This window comes from Procambarus clarkii, chromosome 78 (genome assembly GCF_040958095.1).
Source record: "Procambarus clarkii isolate CNS0578487 chromosome 78, FALCON_Pclarkii_2.0, whole genome shotgun sequence".
NCBI classification, from domain to species: domain Eukaryota; kingdom Metazoa; phylum Arthropoda; class Malacostraca; order Decapoda; family Cambaridae; genus Procambarus; species Procambarus clarkii.
The window spans coordinates 14,240,262-14,261,340 of record NC_091227.1 but is presented as its reverse complement, the minus strand read 5'-3'; the positions used below and the strand labels follow the sequence as shown (position 1 = coordinate 14,261,340).

The 21,079-nt window shown below is 43.5% G+C and overlaps 1 protein-coding gene across 1 annotated transcript in view; it reads left to right on the top strand.

The window, feature by feature from the left end:
• The first annotated feature begins 8,174 nt into the window (after nt 1-8,174).
• LOC123746129 (probable G-protein coupled receptor No18) overlaps nt 8,175-21,079 on the top strand; it is a 93,241-nt gene continuing 80,336 nt past the window's right edge. The window contains exons 1-2 of the mRNA XM_045727422.2: nt 8,175-8,306; nt 9,667-10,273. The gene's annotated coding sequence lies outside the window, so the exon portion shown is untranslated. The remainder of the gene's footprint in view (nt 8,307-9,666; nt 10,274-21,079) is intronic.

Sequence of the window (21,079 nt, the reverse complement as noted above, 5' to 3'; positions counted from 1 at the left end):
CAAAATACAAAATAATTCCACTTCTAGAAAAGGGGAAAATACGTACGATATTTTCCACTGATGTTGCACGCAATGGGCAGTGGCTGAAATAGCACCAGTAATGGAATGATTTCCCATTGACTGGGGATAACAGATGAATGGCAATATTTTCTTTGGCGTTTCCCCGTCAGGAGAGAATCTCCAGACGGGTAAATTTCTAAGAGAAACGGAGAGACAGGAGAATCTGTACCAATATCTCGGGCTTTAACTTACACGAACTGTTGACAGAAGTTGACATTCTTTAAGAATAAATGTAAATATCTTTTATGCCCTCACGTTGATTCAACTCTCAGGCCAAAAGGCTCAATATACACTATTACAGAGGCTGTATATTCTTATATATATTTTGAAGTCAGAAAAAATAAATATAAGATTTATGCATGATCAATATGCAACATGTATTACGTTCATAATCTTCTTTAGAAGCTTGCATAACTCGAGAAGAGAACTCATATCAAACAGATTTTTTTTTTGCTTTTCATAAAGGTGAAACGGGAAATGCTGTCTCGCTCATTTTAATTACCATTTCAGACGTACACTTTCAACAGGAATTGATGATTCATTATTTCCTTATGTTAAAACTCGCATCAAAATTTCTGGCTAAGCGCTATTAACAGTTTCTTTTAAGCCAATATATTCAAGAAACTATTTTTATATTATAAACAAACTATTGTTTATATTATAAACAAATGTGTCTCAGCTTATGAAAACGTTTAATTTGAATTTAACATTTACGATTGATATAAGACACGTATTGAGCAAGACACAATAGCTGGTAAAGGCTTCAATAATGATAAACAGATTAGAAACTAGAAATCTAATTTTGTATAAGCTGCCAGAGAAAAATTAACATTTGGGAAAAATGTAATGAACAAAGAGAACCTCGAATAAATGACATTGTAGGATCCGAGAAAGATGAGGAGACAGAAGAGAAAAAAAGACAAGACGAAAAATAATTGAAATGATTCGAAGAGAAGAAAATATAAGAAGGAAAAAAAGGGAAAATGGAAAAGGCATATGCATAAGAGGACTAGAAGACAAGTAGTCACAGAAGTTGTATCAGGAGGAGGAGAAGATATATCAAGGGGAAACAGCCAACAAGGGATAATAAGTTAAAAGGTAAAGAGAAGATGTGAAAATTAAGGCTAGAAAAAAGACGGTGGGGCCCAATAGGACCATAAAGCTTTTCTTAAGAGAATGGAGCTCGCCTGTGTTCTGTCCTCTAAAATAGAACCTTCCCGAGTCACTCAGCTGTCCTTAGGGTATTCGGGACTCGCAACCTCACGCCAAAAACTGCCTTTTCTAAGAGGGAAAGAAGGTAAAGACAAAAAATAAAAATAGGAGTGAAAGGAACAGTTGAAGAAGAAAATGGAGGGGGAACAAGGAGGCATATAAGAACAAAAGGAAGACAAAGAAATGTAAAAAAGCAATTGCAAAATGAGGAAATTAAAAATAGGATGAAAACTGTAAAATATGGTGATTTGAAGAACCCTAAAAAAATGTAAACGAATTAGTCATTCAAGACTTTGTATATTATATAAGCCAAACTAATTATAGATTATGCATATCCATTTAGTTCAGGTCTCATAAAACAAAGCTGGATAGTATCCAAAGCTATACCATCTGACTAGTCACAGATCTGAATGGCACGAGTTAAGTCTAAAGAAATTAAATCTGACGACACAGGAAGTGAGAAATAAAACTTACAAGACATGATCACGACATAGAAAATACCTAGAAAATAGCCCAGATAAGAGCAGACAAATTGCCATTGGTAATATATGAACAAATGGAAGCGGGTGGAAAAATTTAAATCTCGAATTGCAAAGATTTTCTAAAAATGATTCACTATGATAGTGAATAATGAAAAGTGGGAGGAAATGATGGAAGGGAGGTAGGCTCCACACACACCTTTAAAGCAGGGAGATAGGGCTGAAAATTACCTGGAACTTGTACTGCAACCTAATTAAAAGATGGAGGAGTGGGGTCTTTTACTACCCTCGTCCGTGAGACCCATTACCACTCCCGTCCGTGGTTATGGGCCCCACGGACGCGGATAGTAAAGAGCCCCAGTCCGTGGACCACTGTCCTTCCAACACAACTCTCTTCCATTCCACCTCTCTATCCCTCTCCTCTCCTTCTCTCAGGGTACAGACGGAACCGAAGTGCTCTACCTGCATGGTAATGATCTCTGACTCTGAGGAATTATTTACAATCTTACTGTAAACAGTTTTGGCAGATGAAACCAGTCTGACAGTTGTCGGTATTGTTCTTGTGACTGCTTTATAGTGAAGTTATATGTCTCTGGTGTGTTCTATTGATCATGTTACTGTGTTATCTAATGAAAGTTATTGAAAGTAGTTATCTTGTGATAACGATGAAAGAAAAAGTAGTTAAGCTAAACATCGCATCTCGTACTAGTTTGGAGCTCCACGTTAACCTCTTTATCTGTATCCCTTTTCTTCCCTTCTATCTCTTCCCTTCCATCTTCTTTCCTTCCAGCTTCTTCATTACTTCAGGCATTTTCGCTCCTTTCTATTCTCTTCCATCACAGTTCTTACTCTACCCCTTCTCTTTCACTACCACCCATCTCTCTCCTCCTCCCACTATTTCCTCCGCTATCACAACCCCCAATCTTGATCTTCCCTCTCCCTCTTCTTGCCTCATCTTCCAATTCTTTCCAATATCGTAGGAAATACCTTTCCAATACCTTTGGGCTCTGTTGATCGACAGGTTCCAAGAGGATGGAACACTCACTCATCCATCTTGAGGTTGGAAGTCAAGAATCACAAGGCATGCTAAACTGCTTCCCAGGATAAATTAACACGCCATCCTCTATTCCCACGAACGGGAGGTAAGATGGAAGGAAGAATAGGGGGAGAAAACGATAAGACAAAAGGGCAAGAAGATATGTTGAACAGGTGGGAGAGTGAACAGTATCAATATAAGAGGCAGGAAGGAGAGAGAGGGACAGGAAGGAGAGTGAACAAGGAGAGGGGCGAGGCGAGGGAAAAGGGAAAGAGAGAGGTGACAAGGGAAGAGGGAGGGAATGAAAGGGACGAATAACAAGAGAAGATTCATTATGAACCGACTAGTCGCTCTCCTGGAGCTGTAAGATAGAACATCGACCAAGTTCTTGCTCTCCTGGAGCTGCAAGATGCAATATCGACCAAGTTCTTGTCCTCCTGGAGCTGCAAGATGGAACATCGACCAAGTTCTTGTCCTCCTGGAGCTGTAAGATACGATATCCGAAGCCAAGATCTAGCAACTCAGCCTCGTAAGACGTGTAATACGACAAGGGAGCAAACAGCACCAGCTGGACGAGGGAATCAAGAAGGCGAAGAAGAAGAATTTCTTTAAAAGGAAAAATCTTGTTTGATAGCTTCTGGAAATCTATGGTTTTTATTTGTATTGTATAAATAGATCTATGTTTACATGTTTTATTTTTATTGCATAAATATATTTATGCTTTTGTTTTATTTTTATATAAGAAACATTGCACAATTACATTTAGAGTTTCCTCTTTGAAATAACATAAATGTAACAAAATACTTATGTAATTAATGCACATAATAATATATTTTTTGTCTGGTTTAAGCCATTATAATTACATTTGTTTTGCCTACAAAATATTCACAATGTCTAAATGTAATAGGACTAAGGTAGCGATTCTAAGAGAAGAGACATAATGGAAATAAACATAATGGGGAAATAGATTATATAACAGTTCAAAAAGTGATAATAGGAAACCGAACGCCCTGAAACCACCCTTGATCTTAGAGCATTCCAGTGCATTCATTCCAGTACATCTACCAAGTTACATTAACACTACAGGATATATCGTCGAGTACAGATACTTTTGTAACATTCTTGTAACTTGTGTAACGCTCATGTAACCAGTGTCCTGTAATCCGTATATATATCAGACTGCTTAAATGTGACCTGGAGGTGAAGCCTTTTACTAAATGCAGGAAACATTCGGCTCAATGTCACTTGTGTTTTTGAAATCGACATCAAGGTTGTGGCATGAATTGGCGATCGCTGATCGACACTAAGTGCAGGGCTTGTCGTATCAGATCAAGGACGACCACATACCTGAGGACTCACATACCTATCAGCCTAAAAGGAGCGATTGCAGATTGTCACAAAAATAATCAACATTGCTCCACCAGTTTTCAGATGATTTGATGTTGAATTTGGGAAATTAACACAAAGTGCATTGTAGCAGCGTCTCGCACAGATCACTGTAGCAGAACAGTAACTTTTTCTTGCATAAAAGAGCACATCCAACTCTGTTGTTTTTTACCAAATATTGGTACTCTTGAGTAGAAGCTACTTAAGACTGGGTCCTCTGGTACTTCTGTATATAAAGATTGTCGTTAAGCTAAACTTTGCTTGGCCTGTCTTCAAAGACACGCCAGGAGCCTAGAGCCTTCAAACAGATGAAGGCTCATCTGTTTGGAGGCTTCATACAAGAAGGCAATACACAGATCACACAATTCGAGCGCTATGTGTACCGCCAAATAAGCAAGTAACATACAGTTCCTTCACTCCTTTTCATACCCTTGAAAAAAATTCCTTTCACACAGTTCCTCTCTCCTTTTCCCCAATGGTATGTCATCAATTGGCTTCACTGATGAAGGTTTACCTGGGGGTCGTGACCTATGAAGCTTCGTCAACGTACATGACAAAAGCTCTACCAGATGCCATCTTACCTGACCACATAAAATAAAAAGGACCCAACTTTATACCAACCGCAAAAGTATATAACATCCCCCTGGTAGTTCATGTTGATTTTGAGTTAGTACGACTCAAGATGCCGCCGAGTAACGTTACACAGAACTACAGAATAAAAACATGCCACTTAAAATGTATTAAGAATATAATTAATAAAATTAGGCAAAACTGAATATTGAAATGTAAACCTCCAGGTGTAATAAAGTTTACGTTCGAGTCCCAGAAATTGTATGACCACCACTGTTGACCCCTGAAGAAAGGTCATTTCTCCCTAAACAGCCTCGTATAAAGGTCACCTTAGATTAAATAGTAAATGGGAACTGCGACCCACTAGACGGTACCAAATAGGAGGGCGTGGTGGAGGGGGGGCGCCCCGAGGGCGTGGTGGAGAGGGGGCGCCCCGAGGGCGTGGTGGAGAAGGGCAGCCGAGGGCGTGGTGGAGAGGGGCAGCCGAGGACGTGGTGGAGAGGGGCAGCCGAGGGCGTGGTGGAGAGGGGCAGCCGAGGGCGTAGTGGAGAGGGGCAACCGAGGGCGTGGTGGAGAGGGGCAGCCGAGGGCGTGGTGGAGAGGGGGCCCGAGGGCGTGGTGGAGAGGGGGCGGGCCGAGGGCGTGGTGGAGAGGGGGCGGGCCGAGGGCGTGGTAGAGAGGGGGCGGGCCGAGGGCGTGGTAGAGAGGGGGCGGGCCGAGGGCGTGGTGGTGGAGGGGGCGGGCCGAGGGCGTGGTAGAGAGGGGGCGGGCCGAGGGCGTGGTGGTGGAGGGGGCGGGCCGAGGGCGTGGTGGTGGAGGGGGCGGGCCGAGGGCGTGGTGGTGGAGGGGGCGGGCCGAGGGCGTGGTGGTGGAGGGGGCGGGCCGAGGGCGTGGTGGTGGAGGGGGCGGGCCGAGGGCGTGGTGGTGGAGGGGGCGGGCCGAGGGCGTGGTGGTGGAGGGGGCGGGCCGAGGGCGTGGTGGTGGAGGGGGCGGGCCGAGGGCGTGGTGGTGGAGGGGGCGGGCCGAGGGCGTGGTGGTGGAGGGGGCGGGCCGAGGGCGTGGTGGTGGAGGGGGCGGGCCGAGGGCGTGGTGGTGGAGGGGGCGGGCCGAGGGCGTGGTGGTGGAGGGGGCGGGCCGAGGGCGTGGTGGTGGAGGGGGCGGGCCGAGGGCGTGGTGGTGGAGGGGGCGGGCCGAGGGCGTGGTGGTGGAGGGGGCGGGCCGAGGGCGTGGTGGTGGAGGGGGCGGGCCGAGGGCGTGGTGGTGGAGGGGGCGGGCCGAGGGCGTGGTGGTGGAGGGGGCGGGCCGAGGGCGTGGTGGTGGAGGGGGCGGGCCGAGGGCGTGGTGGTGGAGGGGGCGGGCCGAGGGCGTGGTGGTGGAGGGGGCGGGCCGAGGGCGTGGTGGTGGAGGGGGCGGGCCGAGGGCGTGGTGGTGGAGGGGGCGGGCCGAGGGCGTGGTGGTGGAGGGGGCGGGGCGAGGGCGTGGTGGTGGAGGGGGCGGGCCGAGGGCGTGGTGGATGGGGGGGCCCCCCGAGGGCGTGGTGGAGGGGGGGCCCCCCCGAGGGCGTGGTGGAGGGGGGGCCCCCCGAGGGCGTGGTGGAGGGGGGGCCCCCCCGAGGGCGTGGTGGAGGGGGGGGGCCCCCCGAGGGCGTGGTGGAGGGGGGCCCCCCCGAGGGCGTGGTGGAGGGAGGGCCCCCCCGAGGGCGTGGTGGAGGGGGGGGCCCCCCGAGGGCGTGGTGGAGGGGGGGCCCCCAGAGGGCGTGGTGGAGGGGGGCCCCCCGAGGGCGCGGTGGAGGGGGGGCCCCCGAGGGCGTGGTGGAGGGGGGCCCCCCGAGAGCGTGGTGGAGGGGGGGCCCCCCCGAGGGCGTGGTGGAGGGGGGGCCCCCCGAGGGCGTGGTGGAGGGGGGCCCCCCGAGGGCGTGGTGGAGGGGGCCCCCCGAGGGCGTGGTGGAGGGGGGCCCCCCGAGGGCGTGGTGGAGGGGGGCCCCCCGAGGGCGTGGTGGAGGGGGGCCCGCCGAGGGCGTGGTGGAGGGGGGCCCGCCGAGGGCGTGGTGGAGGGGGGCCCGCCGAGGGCGTGGTGGAGGGGGGCCCGCCGAGGGCGTGGTGGAGAGGGGGGCCGAGGGCGTGGTGGAGAGGGGGGCCGAGGGCGTGGTGGAGAGGGGGGCCGAGGGCGTGGTGGAGAGGGGGGCCGAGGGCGTGGTGGAGAGGGGGGCCGAGGGCGTGGTGGAGAGGGGGGCCGAGGGCGTGGTGGAGAGGGGGGGCCGAGGGCGTGGTGGAGAGGGGGGCCGAGGGCGTGGTGGAGAGGGGGGGCCGAGGGCGTGGTGGAGAGGGGGGCCGAGGGCGTGGTGGAGAGGGGGGCCGAGGGCGTGGTGGAGAGGGGGGCCGAGGGCGTGGTGGAGAGGGGGGCCCGAGGGCGTGGTGGAGAGGGGGGCCGAGGGCGTGGTGGAGAGGGAGGCCGAGGGCGTGGTGGAGAGGGGGGGTCGAGGGCGTGGTGGAGAGGGGGGCCGAGGGCGTGGTGGAGAGGGGGGCCGAGGGCGTGGTGGAGAGGGGGGCCGAGGGCGTGGTGGAGAGGGGGGTCGAGGGCGTGGTGGAGAGGGGGGCCGAGGGCGTGGTGGAGAGGGGGGCCGAGGGCGTGGTGGAGAGGGGGGCCGAGGGCGTGGTGGAGAGGGGCCCCGAGGGCGTGGTGGAGAGGGGGGCCGAGGGCGTGGTGGAGAGGGGGGCAGAGGACATGATGGAGTAGAAAATAATGGAGGGGGCGAAAGATCTAATGGTGGCGGAGGAAGTAATAGAGCGTAAAAAAAGTAATGGAGGACGAAGAAATAATAAAGCAATATTAAGGATGAAGTGTTGAAGAGGTGCGTAAGAAAAAGAGAGAGAAATGAGAAGTAATGGGGAAGGTAAGAACTAATGGGGCCGCGTATGAAATAATGGCGGGTCTGAAGGGAAACTCAGATGATTAATAAACTGAATGAAACAATGAGTTGATAATTGGTGAGAAGAAACTAGGATGAGGGGTTTGGAACGAGCGTGAGGGTGTCACGTAATAGGGCGAGCGTGAAGAAATAGGGATTTAGGAGTGGGCGTGGACAATTGGGGATTTAAGAGCCGGGAAATTTGGGGATTTAAGAGCGTGGAAAACTTAGGATTTAGGAGCGGGTGAAAATTTGGGGATTTAAGGAGAGGGAGTGAAATCAGGGATTTAATGGTGATGGAAGAGATTTACAGATATAAGGCGAGGTAGAAAGATGAGGGATTTATGGATGAAGGAAGGGGGGGAGGAGAATAATAGTGCCAAAGGCGATATATGAGGGGTTGCAAAGTGTTTGGGAAGACAGAAACACACGCGCGTGCGTGATGGTGGGTGGTGGGTGTGGGAGGTCAGACACACACACACGCACAGAGCCAGCCAGTGTTGATCAGAGCACCTCAGGCGAGGCTGGAGGCAGGTGGTTGCGTGCGGCTCCTGCTCTCACTCTCTCTCACTCACTCTCACTACCCTCCGTCACCCTCGAAGCCGCGCCTCACTCCACACTCAACCACGCTACAATCACGGCCGCTACATCTACCGTATTTAACTTCATGAAACAGTTAAATTATATAAAAAAAAAAAACTTATGGTGATTAAATTGTGTCCACGAATAAGTGAAGAAAATATTTAGAATGAAAAAAAGTCAATATCAGTAATAAATGTATAATTTGCATGATGAATGAAAACTGTAATGTATAGGACTCTGCATTACAACAGAACCATGACATAGTTGACAAAAACTTTATCCGGCAATAACAAAGTTCGCTTTACTTAATTGTCGTCGTGTGTGTGTTTTGTTTTTTCCAAATGGGAACCAATTATTACGTATACCAATCACAGGAAAAAGGAAAAAAAAGAAAATTCATGAAAACAGTCACCTTTCTTTGGCAGTTAATTTCCATAACTGAAGGAACTTGTTGAATCCCCCATTCCTTCTCCCCCCTCCCGTCTCTCTCTCTCTCTCTCTCTCTCTCTCTCTTTCTTTTACCCTACTGGAAAAATAATTAGTTTTCACTATTCTGTGTCACATGAGACTTCATGGAAAGTGACTTAACCTTTACACAACTTGTCAATTGGCTCACATCCTTTTGGTGTTCAATGACCCGATAGGTCACCAAACCTCTAGTGATGATCTGGTGACCCAAGCCAATGGTAACTCTTGGCTATGACGGACTAGCCACTCTCCACTCTCTCCTACCCACACGAGACCTCGTACCCTCACAAACCAAAGCAGGTATACAACAAGGTCACTTAATCGTCACGTGCACTATTAATGCTAGTTTCATTTCGCACTGCAGTAAATTTAGTATTGAAACCATACAATGGAATCGAACCAGCATCTCTCAGGGCTTCTCAGGCCCATGTCATTAAAGCTGATTCGATCTCATTGTACAACCCAAATATATTCTCAGATGCATCATTTCGTGATTTCATTGTGTTTTAAAATAACAAATCATTCCTGTCAACATACATTTTAAATTTCATTATGCACAACATGAGACAATTGACTAGAACGCTCTCACCCAGCACAAATAAAACACTTGACATGAGAACGTTGTGACCTTCCTCACTCGCGATCATCTGCCAGCTATAGTGTCCCAGGTAACGCGGATAATGAGGAGTTATATTACACAGTTACGAGAACGATCCGTATGTTGGTGTTTGCCTTGTTAAACGAACGTCAAGTAGGCAACAGAGAACTGGTTTTAGTATATAAATGCTTATTTACCCTGTACTCTCTCTCTCTTTCACTCTCTCTCTCTCTCTCTCTCTCTCTCACTCTCTTATGACAGATTATCAAGACGTTACTTTTGTAATTTTCATTGTTTATATTTCGTAAATTATTCCTTAAATTGTTTGGTTTACATCGCATAAATACAAATATTATTTTGAATACAGAAATGGTTAAGGAGGGTAAATTGATATACAGGTTATGATTTGAACAATAAAACTCAGGTTAAACTCTGATCTCTCTCTATATGCACCCAAAGGACAAATTTGGAGACTGATACAGCTAACTTTGTCACGTGAATTTGTAACCCTCGACAGACCCGGAAACAATAATGGGGTAAATAAAGTGAATAAAACACAGTTCTACAATGTCTCTTGAAAAGAACCCAAGATAAAGGGGCGAAGTAGATAGAAAAAAAGGTGCAAAATTCCACATGAAAGGAAAGATGTAGCTGGAACTGAGGACGAGGAAGGAAGGTTAAAGCCATGGGTCAGCTTGACCCACAGTGCCTGCTTCCTCCTCCTCCTCCTGACCTCTACAAGGTCAAGGTGGATGACACCTCCAGGTCACTGACGAGACAATATCGATGTTATTCATAATCTCAAGGAGACGTCAAAAGGAGAAAAAAACAGCTCAAGCATAAAAACTGACGTTCCTCGTATTGCCTTAGCTTGGCAACAAGTGAATCAGATTACTGCTTAAGTGTTGACAAAGCAAGACATCACGGGAACCGAAACTCAACTCACTAAAGAATCGATCCAAGTAACTTCAAAGGTAAGCATATTATTTCATTTTCACAATTATGGAACGTTACAAAAAAAATCCAATGTATTATTAAGCTAATCACCATTATATTCATTGTAAATATTAAATATTGTTTAATTGTTTTTCACATTTCGTTGTAGTCTTGAAGCACTGTGTTTTCAAGGTCATTTCTCTAGTATTGATCTGAATATCCGGTGCGTATGTGTTTATGCAGGCGATGAGTCACAATAACGTGGCTGAAGTATGTTGACCAATCCACACACTAGAAAATGAGGGACGACGACGTTTCGGACCATTTTCAAGTCGATTGAGATGTAGTCGATTGAGATCAAGTCGATTGAGCGACTTGAGAATGGTCCAGGAAGGACCGAAACGTCGTCGTCCCTTCATTTTCTAGTGTGTGGATTGGTCAATATATGTGTTTATGGTTCGTCAACCTGTTTACGTGGCTAGATTGTTTATAGCCTGAGTCTGGTTGGATATGTAGCAGTTTATGTCGCTAGTATATACAGCCAATTTGTTGCTTGGCTTAGTGTCTTATCCTAATTACTATGCTAATTGCCAATGTTGTCACTCCGGGTTTGTGCGTGTGTGTGGGGGGGGTTGGAATTGTGTGTGGGGGTGTGTAATTCGATTATATTATTAATATATATATATATATATATATATATATATATATATATATATATATATATATATATATATATATAAAATATATATCTGAAAACTCACACCCCAGAAGTGACTCGAACCCATACTGCCAGGACGCCTTAATCAAGGCGTCCTGTACATAACAGTTGCGTTGCTCCTGGCAGTATGGGTTCGAGTCACTTCTGGGGTGTGAGTTTTCAGATATATATATATATATATATATATATATATATATATATATATATATATATATATATATATATATATATATATATATATATATATATCGCAAAATCTGGTAAACTAAAAACTAGTGTTCCTGTCAAACAAAATGAGAAAATAAATATTTTATTGTCATCATTTACGCGTGATCAGTTACAAATTAGAGTGTCTTGGCCACCTAAGAGTCTGAACTGTTGTTCGATTCACATGCACGTCGTCCTGTATTCTGTATTGGTGTACAGGTGGAAGAACGGTGGAGGAACGGTGTCCAATTGTTCCCCCTCCCTTCCTGGGATTCGAATCCAGGTCTTTCCGAATCAATAGGGCAACGAGTAGCAGTGCAAGAACTCAACATCACAGAGTGGTATCGATTATAACTCTAAACGAATGTCATCACATATGGCAATTGAAATCATTGCAAATACAACAAGTTAAGCTATACCTGTTTTTGGTTAATTACACCTGACCAACCCTAGGGATGGGTTGGTCAGGTGTCGGCCTATATATCCTCCCCCTTTTCCCTTCTCCTTAGTCAGTCTGGTGTTGACAAAGGCTTTAACAAAGCCGAAACGTTCACCTCATTTCATATTTCTCTGTGGATTTTCCGCATAAAATGATCAGTGTTTTGTGATCGTCAATTGCACAACATTGTCTATGAAGACATACACAATTATTATTTCAAAGGAATTGTGAATGCTTTAACTGTGCCAGTTAAAAAAATAAATAAATAGCCTAATATTTAAAAAAAAAAGGGACATCAGTCGACGGAACTCATCACAAACTATGAGAAATTTTAATTTATTAAATAGTTCCCTAAAAGAGATGATATTTGTAATAGTTTAATTAACTCAAATCTATCATTTCCAATTTACATAAATTGTTTTGTAAATGAGTATTTTTCATAACATTTCCAAGTCATATCTACATGAATAGTTAATTACCAAAAATAATGGTATAACGTGTGGGTGCGTGTGCGTATAATATTTTATTATATATATATATATATATATATATATATATATATATATATATATATATATATATATATATATATATATACACACACACACACACACACGTGTGCGTCCACACACATGTATATAAACATTTAGCATTTTACAAACTAAATTAACTTCACTTAAAATATTTTCGAAGCATTTTAAGTGAATATTATTATTATTAAATACTATTTTATTATTATTAAAGAACAATAAAATTACTCAAATTTTATTTCGCAAACTGATGTCCAAAGCATTGGTGTTTTTACGGGCTCACCATAGCCCGTGCTACATGGACACTTCGTTCTGAGTAGCTAAATCTGAAAAAAACAGCATTGGTTTGATCCTTTGTGTGGCAAGAGCATTGATATTTTATGTTACAATGTTACATGTGTGTTTCTTCAACCCGTGTAGCTCATTACACTAAAATAACAGGAAGGTGGTGTTTCGGAACCAGCCAAACTTTTGTTGCTGGTTTCGGGAATCACTGTCCCCGCGGCCCGGTCTTTGACCAGGCTTCCTAGTTGATGGGCTGTGATAGTACTTCAAGTCTACGCAGAGAGGCGTCCGGTAACATCACCTAATTTACATAAATTTACATAAATTGTATTACAAGTATCAGTCGATACCTTAAACATTATGACAGACATCAAAATGCAACGGAGGGGTTGAGGGGGGTTATATATTTACTTGGAATTATATCAAGCTTTAGGAGAATATATTTCTTTAACTCGTGGTGCTGCAATATCATCGATCAGCGGTCGCGAGGCGAATTGAATTTCCTTGTGAAGTCTTTAGGAAGGAATAATGTAGGGTTCCCAACAACTGCTTCAAGGGGACACTATTCCAGGAGGCCAAGAATAATGGGCCTGCGTTGATTGCTCTCGGGAACGCCTGCACATTACATTGTAATGCCTAATCTTTACCCCCATTATCGGAAATTCACGCCAAAGACGGTTTCATTACCTAGTTTATTAAGGGGGAGTTATAACATTAAGTTTTATAAATTTGCCTTAAAGCACTGTCAATTTCTCATTAATATCCTGTTGCGTACTTTATTCTTATAGTTAAATATTGTTTTTGGAGCTTGATTCAGGTGTCTATTAAAGCATGTATTTACCCATTTACTAAACTATTCTTAAGCCATTAAGCCAAATTAACAATTTAAATACGAAAAACTACAAAAATAAACTCGTCCTCCCGAGCAAGGAAGAAAATAATGATAAACTTTTGAAGGTGTGACATTTAGTTTGGTTCTTTTTAATTACAACAAAGAAAGCCATTAAAATTCACACAAAGCTTTAAAGAGAACTTATTTTTCTGTTTTCGTCAGATCCAAAGTTTGTTTCTTCGTCTTTCCCAGCTGAAAGCAAAAGCTTTTATAGATTAAAGCTTCCACTTAGATTTGTTTGGCGAAGCTTTCATAATTTTTATTCTGCACTCAAGTCTTTGAGTGTGTTGTTTTCCGCGTGTGTTTGCAATGCGTGAGTACGTGAGTGCGCGCGCGTGTGCAAACTGGACTTAGTATGTGTTACTGCGAAATTTCATAACTTTGAAAGGTATATCCCTCGCACCTGGGATGTGTGTGTGCACATGGTGGGGAAATAATGGTTGCACATTGTGGGGAAATAATGGTTGCACATTGTGGGGAAATAATGGGTATTCCATGCTGAGTGAGACTGAGCCTCCCACCGGCCTTACAAAGCACTCAACTTTGATGTGTTTGTGATCCCAGGAGAGAGAGAGTGTTTTGAAGCGTGTGAATGTGCAAAACCTGCAACCCATTACGACACACACAAACCTTATACACTCGTGTTCAACACAAACCCCCCACGATTTTGTGTACCACATTCACAAACATTGACAGGCAGTGTATTTCCTCAGGTAAGGCCTTGGCTTCCATAACGCAAATTGCATTTATTTTAATCGTACCCTGTTATCATACCCTGTACTGAGAAGCCTGGCTGCAGTAACATTACCATTTGAAAACAAATTTGAAAAGCAAAAACACGAAGAATGAGCAAATCACGAAGTCCTTAGTTTCTCAACTCATCACATATAAATATATTACATGCAATGTGTTCGTAATATAAGTCATTACGTTCGTAATACGAGTCGTGCTCATTTAGTAAAAGGATTCGCAAATTTTCCAGAAAACTTTCAAGATTCGTCAAGTCTGGAAGCGCTCAAGAAACTTAACACTGTAGTCTTGAGGCAGTTCTGTTCTCTCTCATACACCTTAGTTTGCTTTAATAATTAGGTAATTTTTTGTGTTGGGAAAAGGGGCGACAGAAAGAATATTATACGTATTCTAATTTTGCTGATCCAGTGGGCTATTTGTGCAGACTCGGGACGCTGACACACATATATATGAGCTCATATACTTAACCAACTTCTCCTAAGCTCACACACCTCTCTCCCTAAACACACACACACACACCTCTCTTCCCTAATCCCTCCCCCCCCCCACACACACACAATTGAGGTATATAACAGAGCTCGAAATAGAGCACAAACATGTGATAGAGCTCGAGAAGCTCAGGAATCTGTATACCAGTAGATTGACGGTTGAGAGGCGAAACCAAAGAGCTGAACCTAAACCCACGCAAGCACAATTAGGCGAATACAACTAGGTGAGTATAGACAGACAGACAGACACACACACACACACACACACACACACACAGGGGTCTCGTAGCCTGGTGGATAGCGCGCAGGACTCGTAATTCTGTGGCGCGGGTTCTATTCCCGCACGAGGCAGAAACAAATGGGCAAAGTTTCTTTCACCCTGAATGCCCCTGTTACCTAGCAGTAAATAGGTACCTGGGAGTTAGTCAGCTGTCACGGGCTGCTTCCTGGGGTGTGTGTGTGTGTGTGGTGTGGAGAGAGAGAGAAAAAAAAAATAGTTAGTAAACAGTTGATTGACAGTTGAGAGGCGGGCCGAAAGAGCAAAGCTCAACCCCCGCAAAAACACAACTAGTAAACACACAACTAGTAAACACACACACACACACACACACGTAGGTGTACACTCAGCCACACCTACACTACCACCACCCCCCCCCCCCACACACACACACACACACACGTAGGTGTACACTCAGCCACACCTACACTACCACCACCCCCCCCCCACACACACACACGTAGGTGTACACTCAGCCACACCTACACTACCACCACCCCCCCCCCCCACACACACACACACACGTAGGTGTACACTCAGCCACACCTACACTACCACCACCCCCCCCCCCACACACACACACACGTAGGTGTACACTCAGCCACACCTACACTACCACCCCCCCCCCCACACACACACACGCACGCACTTACGCACATACCCAGCCACACCTACCCCCCCCCCACACACACACACACGCACGCACGTACGCACATACCCAGCCACACCTACACCCCCCCCCCCCCACACACACACCCTCCCAGGCCACCACCCACACTGCAGGCATTGTTCCTCTCATCAAAGATAATTATTGTGCGTGTACTTCATGACTGCACCATTTCAACCTAACGCGTTGGCTCACCTGCATTATGGTCTTTAGAGGCATAAGGTGTTGGATAGTTAGCGTTGCAAATACGGAAACAATTAAACTATTGTGTCCTACATCTTATGATGCAAACAGCAACGGTGCACAAATCCACAAGGGCCGTGAGGAAGGGTTCGAACCAACGTCCGAGATAATCCCCGACGCGCCTTAGTCGAGTGCACCACGACATAGTTAAAAGAATTAGAAGAAGCAGTCTCCGTGGTGTAGTGGTAAGAAAGCAGTCTCCGTGGTGTAGTGGTAAGACACTCGCCTGGCATTCCGCGAGCGCTATGTCATGGGTTCGTATCCTGGCCGGGGAGGATTTAATGGGCGCAATTCCTTAACTGTAGCCTCTGTTTAACGCAACAGTAAAATGTGTACTTGGATGAAAAAACGATTCTTCGCGGCAGGGGATCGTATTCCAGGGACCATAGGATTAAGGACTTGCCCGAAACGCTACGCGTACTAGTGGCTGTACAAGAATGTAACAACTCTTGTATATCTCTCAAAAAAAGAATTGCAATCCTGCAGCCTCTCCGAGACATAAACCAGGGTTTTCCACAATTCCTCCCATGCACCCAGGCTCTGTCAACAATCTGTTCTAATATATTTATAGCTGTTCTGAATATTTAATACTTTTGATGTATTGTGATTTGTTAGTTGTGAATTGTATTGTGTATTGTGATGTTAATACTATTGTGATTCCTGCGTGTACTGAAGTAAGGGTGAAGAGGTAGAACAGCTAGTTGACAGAGCCCGGGTGCATGGGGGAAATGTGTAAAACCCTGGTTTGTGTCTCGGAGAGGCTGCGGGATCCGCGTGAGGGCAGTAGCACTCCAGGTTGCAATTCTTTTGACGATGTCGTGGCGCAATCGACTAAGGCGCGTCTGGAATTATCTCGGACGTAGGTTCGAACCCTCATCACGGCCCTTGTGGATTTGTTCATTTGATGTATCACGTTATTGTGATTTCTGTGTGTAGTAACGATGCCTTGACTAGGTTCATAAGTGTGTGGATACATAGGCGTGTGTGGATACATAGGCGTGTGTGGATACATAGGCGTGTGTGGATACATAGCCGTGTGTGGATACACAAGCGTGTGTGGATACATAGGCGTGTGTGGATACATGACGTGTGTGGATACACAGGCGTGTGTGGATACACAGGCGTGTGTGGATACACAGGCGTGTGTGGATACACAGGCCATGTTCTCCAGTGTCTATTCATTTCAGCATCAAAGGAACATCTCTTGATTCTTGGGATTTGTACGTGTATCATGGAATTGAGGAAAACTTACACGGTGTAATATTTCAGCTTCGTTAGAGGAAACTACATCGAATTTAATCCCACTACGTCCTGTTGTACTAAGCTTAGGTATCAACCTCTTGTGTAGTAGAACCTTTTCCTATCCAGTTATCTTCATCTGAATGCATTAAACAACAATTTAATCACGACTTTATGCTCTTGAACATACTGAATTAATGCACAACATTTATTCCCTATTATTAAAGGTATAATTGAAAAACAAATCACATTCTTTAAAATAAAGGTAAATAAACAATTGCTTAATATAAACAATGGATAAATGAGCCAAGTCATATATGTCAACACTACCTAATCAGTGTTTAATATAGTGTGATTAATCTATTGCAAATTAATATACTAATTATTCCAGGCGGTACCGTAAATGAGATAACTATTGCAAAGATGTTTACAGACATACAGCAGTCTATTAACCTTACTTCAAGACACGTACACGTTATAAACCCTAAATTTTAGTCACGAAGTAGATTAATACATAAATTAATCACTGCGCTTTTTATTAACCCACAATTGCGCACCCACACATGCAAACCTTACACACACACACACACATACACACACACACACACACACACACACACTGTTTACACACTGTTCAGTAGGAATAATTAAATGTAAAAGTCGTGGTATGAAGAATTGTACCAAAAACTGCAATGCTACATTCGCTCAGATATTCAGTACGTAGATTGTGGCAAGACGATAGACACACTGTTAGCATCAGGTGTAGATATAGGTATATATCTACAGGTATAACTCTACAGATAGACCTTAGTAGTCATACAGGCTTAACTCTCTATCCTTTAAGTATCTTACAGGTCTCTAATACCCAACTTACGACGGAATACACTCTCTCGTAAACAATAATTAACGCTATTGACGCACACAGTTTAACATTACAGAGTCAAACGTGCAAAATCTTAGACCTGATGCTATTTTTGTAGGTCTTTAAGCTATTATTTGACACGTAATCAGAAGTCATCAGAGGAATCTTTGGACTGCATCCAATATTTGCTTAACCAAATTGGTCGTTCCTTTAAAGTCAACAACGAGGAGGTCTTCTCTTACCCTATAAAAGCTTCGGTAAGTGTGACAGTTTAATCTCATAGCATCTGCTGTACACAATACTAACTTGATCGAGCCCAATAAAGCAGTTTTTACGCAAACACAACTTGCAGTTAAAGCTCATCAAAAAGAAATGAGGAAAGACGGCAGAGCGAAAACGAAAGTTTGAGAGAAATTTTTACCGGTGAAAGAGAATGAGTTAGTGTCAACACAGGGTTTGATGAGATCAAGGAAGTCGTCAGTAAGAAGCTGGAGATGAAGAAGGCCTTCAGTAACCTTCTGACTAAGGAGAGAGAGATCATCAACAAGAGGAACATTAGTGAAAATAATATTTTTTCTCCGCCTTAAATATTCGATTGTTGCATTGTCTGTAATGTCGTACAATGTGCCATCCGTAATATATTGAAATAAAATAAGCCTTGTTTAACATTTAAATGCAAGCCAATTCTAACTATCCTTAAAAAATGAAAATGTTTTGCCTCACCAGAAACGTACAAACTCTAGCAACCGATCTATAATAGGTGAGAGGACACGAAGACGACACGACCATCTAGACCGAAGAATAATTGATGACAAGAGCCAATTTGGTGAGAAAACTGGTTGATGACACGAACCAATTTAGCATTAAAAGAACATTCAATTCAGAATCTTTAGAAGATGTACTATTAATATTCATTTCTATCACCTTCAGTACCACCAATGAAATCCACCGCTACGTTCCTCTTCTTTCATTTACACACAAACCAATTGTATAAGCTTTAAATAAATTTAATATTGATATGTAAACAAAAACATTAAAATAAAATCTTGATCCAATTACCCGCGTTAATGAAATTTATTAAGCCAACTAATTTCAACTACGTAAAAAGAACTGTTTAACAATCAGTGGTTCCTGAATATTTGCCGAGGTATTCCCTGACATATTACACAGTAAATATCGAAGATCAACAGGTGGATATTTGTGCCATTCAGTGTACAAGCAACCGAGATTTTCCTGTAGAATTCGGATCTTCGTTAACGTGAGAATATTCACATAGTATAATACCATTAAAGCAGCAAATTGTTTATGTTTAACACAAACAACACTTGCCTTTTGAGTTGTTTACATCATAATGATCATACCTGAGGCTTTCGTGGGGCGTGACGAGGGCCACTGTGCCTTAATAATAATTACATCTTTGTCCAACCTAATTGGCCAATTTCAACACAGCACTTGTGTAACTGTAAAATGTTGCTTAACAACTTACGAGTACCTGGTTCACCGGGTACTTCTTGCACGTTAACTAACCTGCCATGTTGAAAGTTCTCAGTACCTTGAATTATTTATTATATATATATATATATATATATATGTGACAATGTCAGACCACGGAGGAAAAATGAAACAGGAAATTTCCTTAAGTACTTTCGTATATTAAATACATCTTCAGAAGGCCATTTTACAGATCGAGTGATGGGTATAAATAGGCAGGAGAGAGTGGTGAAGTAAGGTGAGGTACAATACTTGGACAACGCAGAAGGCCCATTGGCCCATCAGATGCACCCAATTGGCCCATCCGATGTAGCCCAATGGCCCATCTGATACAGCAGACATACAAGCATAATACATAGGAAATTATAACATAAAGAGGTAAATATATACAATAAATTAGTGTGACAAATGTTTTTCAATGATTCTACTTAAATCGCCCTTTAGCTGATCTATTAGAAATGGATCTAAGTTATATAGACCACTGCTAATATTCAAATTACTTTCTTTGGTGATCTGTATCAAAGCGGATTCAATTATGTTTCTGTTATAGGTGCTTTTACAATTTGTTATTGAAGACGCACTCTCCCAATCAATTTGGTGAGCTTTTTCTGACAAATGCACAAACAAAGCATTAGATAATTGGCCATGTCTTACAGAGTATTTATGTTGCGATATTCTACATTTTAAATCTTTAGATTTAAAAATGTAGACATAGAACCCGCCATAGAACTTATTACATTCCTTACAAGGTATTTTATAAATGACGCAATTATCACTACGAGGGCTGTTCCTTACTAATAGCTTACCAACAGTGTTTTCGTAGCTAAACATTACATCTATATTAAAAAGTTTCAAGGCCTTGACAATATTCTCAAACCCAGAGAAATATGGTAAACATAACACATTCTTTGGGCGAGTCCTTTCACTGCATACATTATTATAATATGTACGACGAGCTTTGTTACGACAAACTTCCAAAAAAATTCAGTGGGTAACAAAGCTATTGTTATTTGGCCTTCAGATGTAAACACAGACGAATTTGTAGCCAAACTTAATGATCAAGTCACCTCCATAAAATTTATTATGGAGACTGAAATTGATAAATGTTTGTCATTCTTAGATGTGCTTATTCATAGGGAAAACTCTTCATTAAAGTTTAGTGTTTACAGAAAACCTACGAACAATTTATCTTATGTTCATTATTTTTCAGGGCATAAATACAATGTAAAAAAGTCAATTTTTTCTTCAATGTATCTAAGAGCTCTTCGAGTTGTGAGTCCAGAATTCTTAGATGAAGAATTTAAGAATATTGATGCGATTGGTCTTTAGCTTTGTTACCCACTGAATTTTTTGGAAGTTTGTCGTAACAAAGCTCGTCGTACATATTATAATAATGTATGCAGTGAAAGGACTCGCCCAAAGAATGTGTTATGTTTACCATATTTCTCTGGGTTTGAGAATATTGTCAAGGCCTTGAAACTTTTTAATATAGATGTAATGTTTAGCTACGAAAACACTGTTGGTAAGCTATTAGTAAGGAACAGCCCTCGTAGTGATAATTGCGTCATTTATAAAATACCTTGTAAGGAATGTAATAAGTTCTATGTCGGGCAAACATCTAAAGATTTAAAATGTAGAATATCGCAACATAAATACTCTGTAAGACATGGCCAATTATCTAATGCTTTGTTTGTGCATTTGTCAGAAAAAGCTCACCAAATTGATTGGGAGAGTGCGTCTTCAATAACAAATTGTA